The 7,104-nt window shown below is 40.4% G+C and overlaps 1 pseudogene; it reads right to left on the bottom strand.

Moving 5' to 3' along the window:
- Window positions 1-6,574: 6,574 nt before the first annotated feature.
- Window positions 6,575-7,104, bottom strand: part of LOC102752913 — a 1,422-nt pseudogene continuing 892 nt past the window's right edge.

Here is a 7,104-nt window from a genome sequence, read left to right as displayed (position 1 = left end):
CGGTCAGGACTCAGAGCTGACTGGGCTATGGTTCAAGCTGGGCTCTGGTCCTGGCGGAGTTCTCAGCAAGGACCTAGAAAGGGTTGCTTGCATGCTACTGGGTCCCTTTTGTGTAGCAGGCACTGTGCCAAGCTCTTCACTTACATAATCTCGTTTCATCCTCATGACAGCCCTGCGACACAGGGTGGGCTGCCCAAGGTCAGACAGCCAGTAAGTGGATGAGCTGCAGTGGAACCAAACTCTATTCTGGCTGCAGACTTGTACTCCTCTGCCCCTCCCGGTGCCACAGGGACTGGGCACAAGCTTGTCAGGCTCACCCAGGGGTGAGCTAGGAAGACCACTGTTGAAGGGTCACATGAGGCACCAGGCAGCTATTTCCACCTCTACTCACTAGTGAGCAAAAACACCCAATGATTCCTGACCCACAGGGTGCTCATTATTCCCAGCAGCATGTCCCGGGAAACAGTGAGATTGCCAGCATTTTCTTTGTGCCCCCAGCCTCCCCAATTTTCCCTGTTTCTTCCCCAGTCCCTGAGGAGGGGCCTCCTGTCCAACCAAATCCCAGCAGAGGCGTGGGTGATCACACAGCAGAGGGGAAGGAAACCAAACCTGCTGACACCCTGACCTTAGACTTTGAACCTCAGAATCATGAGAAAATAAATCTGTTTACACCACCCAGGGTGTGATGTTTTGTTATGGGAGCTCTAGCAAACTGATACAGAGTGGTTATTCTCAAAAAGCCTTGGTGGCCCTTCTGCTTTGAGTTGAGGTCCATGCGGTGCTCTAGTCACTTGCTCCCTACTTACTTGACCCCATGCTCTTTCTGTCCCTTTCTTTATCATTACCCTCCTTGCTCATTACAGTTTATTTAATAAGGGGTGTTTACTGTGAACACTGGAATCTCAAAAATCTTTGGATGTTTGTGAACAATTTGTTTTTTATGTATCTCATTCCGGTGCAGCATTTAGATAACAGGAAGAAGCTATTAAGGTGCTTATCCACTGACATAGCCTCTATTTTCATTATATAAACTACGAAATGATCAGAAGAAAATCTTCCCACATCAGTTCTCTCACATTTCTTGCACTGATGAGGGGGGTCAATAGCTCACTTTTGTAGATTATTTTAAATTCATTAGATAAAGCTTTAGATTAAGATCACCCTAGATGAACCTAGTGGCTAGCCGGGGTTAATGCACTTCTTGAAGCTTTGTTTTACCACAGCCTCTCTCTCTGGGCACCTTTGTCCCTCGGCCTTCACTGCATGTGACATCTGTGCTTCTGTGAGAAAGATGTAGAAGGAACTTGAAATGAGGCAGAATGACAATCTTCATTCTGCTCCATGGCCATCCTCATACTTGACATTCTTTCAATTTCCTGAAGAAGAGTGACTCACCAGAATCACACAGCCACAGTAGCTGGAATAACTGGTCTCAAGGTCTTCTAATACTTCTTTCTCACGTCAGCAATTTCTTTTACTTATAAAGTGGAAGATTGCTTTGCCGGAGATGGCTGTGTGTTAGTGACAGAAGGAAAGGAAGAGGGAGAGTATCAGCTGGTGATTGAAAAGAGGGTTTTACTTTGGGCATTTCTTCCTTCTCTTTGTTTTCTTTCCAGAGTCCACTCTGGTCGCTTAAGCACCATGGATCTGGGAAAGCTTCTGCCTACTTTTCTCCAACAGGTTAGTATACTTTGGGAAGCTAAGAGTCAGGCCTGCCTGTTACCTAGAACTGATCAGGAGGGAGGGAGGGAGAAGAGTAAGCAGCAGCTGGGTAAGGAGAAGTAAGGCAGACCTGCACTCTTCCCCCAACCTTACCAATGATACTATCAGCTGAGCCATTCATGCGACTAACAAGGTGATGCCAACTTCCCTCCCATTCCGCAAACAAACACAAAAGTCTCAAGGTGATGCTAAAGAAACAAAGAAATCTGTCTTTTGAAATGTGGGGGAAAACTGTATAGGTTTTTTTCCTGACTTTTTTCCTGAATGTGTTCAGATGTATGTGTGAGTAATGGAAGTTGGGAATAAATGAAGGAGCAAATATGAAGATAATATAATAATCTCTTCCTTGCAATACTCAAGTTCCACTTTTTTCTTTTGCCCTTTTTTGGTGTTGATTTTTCTACTCTAGTTTTCTAAGCTACGGATGAACCCTAAAAGTATCAAAATTATTTCCAAAAAATATTTGGGTGCCTACTACAAGGCATTATGCTAGGTTTGAACAAGATGAGAAGATAGCTAACATTTAGTTCTCCTTCAAGGTCTGATCATTTTTGCCCAGAAATTTGCAAAAGCAGCTACATTTTACAAGAGAAAACATTTTAATTGTCTAGTGTTCACTGACAGCATCTAAATGTCACCAAAAACATATTCTGAAATAATAAACAATTAAATGAACACTTTTATGAGAAATAAGGATTTTGGGACAGTTTGCTCACTTGTGTGTCATAAGTTGTAAAAAGCAGAGTTACACCCATGCCATATGGGAACTAGAGGGCTCTAAATATAACATCATCTACAATACATCTGCTTCATTTAAATTCAAATTTAACATTTATAGGTTTAATAGTTGGCATTGTGGTCTTGTATGTCACATAAAAAATTATATTTGAGAAAGATTTTGAATTTGGTAGGTAGCTGATTTAGAGTTATAAAGTCTCTTCCAAATCTTAAAATATTATATTCTAGTAGGGCACAAATGTAGCCTTTTGGAATAAGAACTCCAGGGGGAAATATCTATAGCTCAACATTAGTTTTTAATGCTGTATTCCTACCATTTGGGATGATAAAGATGGCTATTATATTGGTTTCATAAAAGCTATTTATCTGTTTATAATGGTTGACTGGCAAGCTGTCATAATTTACTACCAAATTTCTGGAAGCAAAACAAAGGAGGAAAAAAATCAACTAAAAACCATAAATAAATCTCAATCATGATTCCTTCCATGAAATGGGCACGTCGTGGGTAACAATTAACATCACCATTATTTGCTTTTTTTTTTATCAGATGCTTAACTATGTAACTAAAATAGGATCCAATCGATGTCAAATGACTAGAGAAATGTGTAAGAGTCTCTAAGTTGCTAGGAGCCGCACAAAGGCAGGCAGTAGTAACATACTATTTTCACTATTACTAGCCAGTCTCCTTGGTGATCCAGTGCAGTTGCTTCACCTAAAGCACATTTGTGTGGCATAGGCATTTGCTTCCTCTCTGAACTTCCTGTTTTCCTGGATGTGAGGTTCTCTGAGGTGCGCTTTCAGGAAACAGTCGCTTACTCAGAGGTCTGCTAGGAAGAGTGATTTGGAGCCGGTAGGCTCCAACTGCGTGCTAAAATGATAGCCTTGCTCTAACCTTGGGCATGTCATTGACATAAAAGTCCTTAAGTTCAGTTCAATTCACTTTCACTAGCCTCTCATACAGCAGGAGGCATTCAGTCATTGCCAAAGTCAATATATGAACTCTGGTTGCTGAAGGCAGCTGGTTTCCCATAGAATCATGTGTCCCCATTTCCTATTTCAGTCAGTTTATGATTCAGTGGTAGAAAATGCCAAAGGGAGTTGGCAACAGTGGCCTTTTACACTTATAATAGATTTTCTTTTTATGTACTTTGGATTTTTCTCCGGTATTGTGCTCAGTGGTATTTTTACTGTGTAATCAGATTGGACAGCTCTACAACAAGGTGCTGATTGGCAAGAAAACCTCAAGGTAAATGGCTTCCTCTCTGCCTTCAGTCCCAGAGGCCACCGGGCTGCCAGTCTATTACCAGGAACACGGGTCCTCAGAGGGAAGTGGGGCTTTCATCTGCATAAGAACTAAGTCTCCAGGGCAGCCCTGGAATTTGAACATTCCTTGAGCCTCCAGTGATAAGTTGAGATAAATCAGGCCTCCCTGGACAGTCAGGGTCCAAACATCCTATTTCTGCTCTGCTTTCTCCCCCACTCTCTTCTTGGCTGGTGAGAAAAAGAAAAAAATCCCTCCTTAAATTTGTTATTTAAACAGCTATTTTTATTTGTTATTTAAACAGCTCTTTTGCTGTTTGGTTAAATCTCTGGTCTTCAAGTTGCATGGTTCTCTAGTTTTCTTGTCTTTTGTTTGTTATCACTACTATGTCTTTTGGCTTCTCTTTCTCTGTGGGGTGAAGTTTGATCTTTACAAAGGAAGAGGAAGTAGGCTTTATTTTTTTCTAATTTTTGTTCATTAGTTTTATAACCTTGCAAATGTCACCCGACTTCCTGTACTTATAGATTAATCTATAAAAAGGCACGTCGATATCTATTTCCTTTTATTTGCAGAACATTAACACTGTCAAATATTTTACATTCTTTGACCTCAACAGAACTTTTTCTAATAACTATACTGTTCAATTGTGAATTTAATATTGGAATACACTATTCCTTTCCAAATACTTAAAAGTTAAGTACAAAAATACTTAAACCATATACTGCTTGATTCCATGTATTTGTATTTTAAAAGAGATTTTGTGGATGGTAAAATACTTCTCTTGAGGTTTCATATTCTAAATTTGATGTGAACAAAATATACTCCAATATTCATACATATGAAACTAGTTTCAGCTTTTGAGTAAATTATATACTTTTAATTTCACAAGAAAAAAATTTAGTTAGTCAATGGCTCCTTATTTTCAACATTATTTCTCAGTCCTCCCCACTTGCCTTCAGAGGAGGAACAGAAAGTACTCGAGGGCTTTTTGGATATTTGGGTATTAGTGTTAACAGGGAAATATTGCAGATTGTCTAACCCACTTCATAAAATAAACCTCTGAAATCTCAAGGTCCACCCCTACCACCCAACCTGACTTTGTCTGCTAAGCTCTGTCATTGTAGAAAACAGGACAGACTTGTTCTATGAGAAGTGCCATCTCATTTATATTGTCAGTTGTGAGTTGGTCCTCAAAGAAAACCTCGATATAGACCTAAAACCATCCACATGTCCTTCTGCTTGCACTAAAGGTAAAAGTACTTGAAAACTGTAAAACCATCTTACCCTTTCACCAGACCAAATGTCTAGCAAATGAGGACAGGATTCAGGATAACAGAGAAATGAATCTCTTCACCTGAGGTCTTATGTATTGGAAAAGCATGAGGTCTCTGAATCTTGTCTCAGGTTCTTACAAATTTGGAGGCCTTTCACTTCACTTCTCTGAACATTGGTTTGCTCATTTAAAAAAAAATTGAGAGTAATAGCTATTTCATAAAATTGTTATATGGATTAGATTGATGTGACATGGCTGGCTACAAAAATTCTCATCTTCAAGTCAACTATCTATATTATAAAAAGCCACTGGCCCTAACGCCATAACAACCAAAGACCTGCTCGGGTGGGCGGGGCTTCGAGCACGGTGAGGTGCACATGGGTGGGTGGGGCCGTGAGATTTTGTGCGCTGGGCTTCTAGTAGATTATAATAGGTAATTCTGGTTCTACTATCAAAGCTAGAACGTTAGTCCATATTTGTCACAAAAAATTACGAAAACAATAGTATTTGTATGACATGCCATAGTTGACAAAGCATATTCATTTACAAAATATTTTCACTTATACATATTCAGATAGTAAGGGTATTTTTGCTATTCAGATATTCTGGGGAAGTTTTGATTAAGAAACATTAAGCACCCATGTGCCAGCATCTTGGCAAACTGACATCCATTAATTATTTACCACATCTACATTGGACATATATACAAGATGTGCTAGTGCAGCAATTCTCAAACATCTGGGCTCGGGAGCCTTTTACATTCTTACAAATTATTGAGGACCCCAAAGAATTTTTGTATATGTGGAGTATATATATTGATACTTATTAGAAATTAAAACTGAGGAAGTTTAAAAATATTATTTATTAAAAATAACAAATCCATTATACATTAACATAAATAACACATTTTTTATGAAAATTAACCATATCTTGCAAAACAAAAAGAAATTAGTTTGAAGAGTGATACTGTTTTACATTTTTGCAAATCCCTTTAATGTTTGGCTTAAAATTAGCTGAAATTATTTATATGTTTCTGCATTCAATCTGTTGCACTTATCACACTTCATGTAGTCTCTGGAAAACTCTACTATATGCTCATGAGAGAATGAGAATCAAAAAAATTTAAAAATAGTCTTTGTGTTGAAATAATTTTGACTTCACAGATCCCCTTGCTTCTCAGAGACCTCCTTCAAGGGTTTCCCATTCCACACATTATCCACTGTGCTGGTGCCTAGTACCCAGTTATGACTCAAGGAATATTTTCTGAATGAAATAATGAATACCAGACCCTGTGCTAGGTACTGGGGACCCACAGCTGAACAAGATAAGAGTGCCTGCTCTTAAGTAGCTTAGACTCCCATGAAAGAGACAAGTACGAAAAAAACTGTGCTACCATAGCAGTAAATACAAGATACTATGGGAGGAGGTGGTAAGAGGGTATCTTGCCCAATCTTGGTGTTGGGGTCCAGCCCCAGCAGGTCCAGGGGTTCCCATAGGTGTGGATGAAGTCGGCGAAGAATGAAGGACATGGAGGCAGCGTTCAGTTGATCATCATAGCCAGGCTCTCCAGCCAGGTTCTCTTTTTTTTTCATAATAAAAACTTATTCTTACACAAATCTAGTGTTTGAACAGAAAAAGAAAGCCCCTCTGTTGCCTAGAAAGAGGACTTGAAGCAGCACGTGGGAAGCAGGGTGGCTCCGGGATGTCAGGTGTGTGGTTACCGGCTCTGCTCAATGTATGTGGAGATGTCAATTTCTTCAGGAAGCTCCGCCACATTGACTTCAAACCTATCCTGAACCTCATTGAGGATTTTGGCATCATTCTCATCAGACACAAAAGTGATACCCAGGCCTTTGGTGCCAAAGCCACCGGCACGGGCCACCCGGTGGAGGTAGGTGTCTGAGTCCTCAGGCATGTCATAATTGAAGACGATGTTGACTCACTCAATGTCCATCCCTCGGCCAAACAGATCGGTGGCCACCAGGATCCGCCACTGAAAGTCCTTGAACTGCTGATAGCGTGCTAGGCGCTCCTCCTGGGCCATGGCCCGTGGATGGCGATGGCTGGGAAGTTCTGTTCCACGAGCAGCTGGGCCAGGGCACTGCAGCTC

This window comes from Myotis davidii, unplaced genomic scaffold (genome assembly GCF_000327345.1).
Source record: "Myotis davidii unplaced genomic scaffold, ASM32734v1 scaffold573, whole genome shotgun sequence".
In the NCBI taxonomy this organism is placed as follows: Eukaryota; Metazoa; Chordata; class Mammalia; order Chiroptera; family Vespertilionidae; genus Myotis; species Myotis davidii.
Note: the sequence above shows the minus strand (reverse complement) of the source record. Positions and strands in the feature narration are given on the sequence as shown.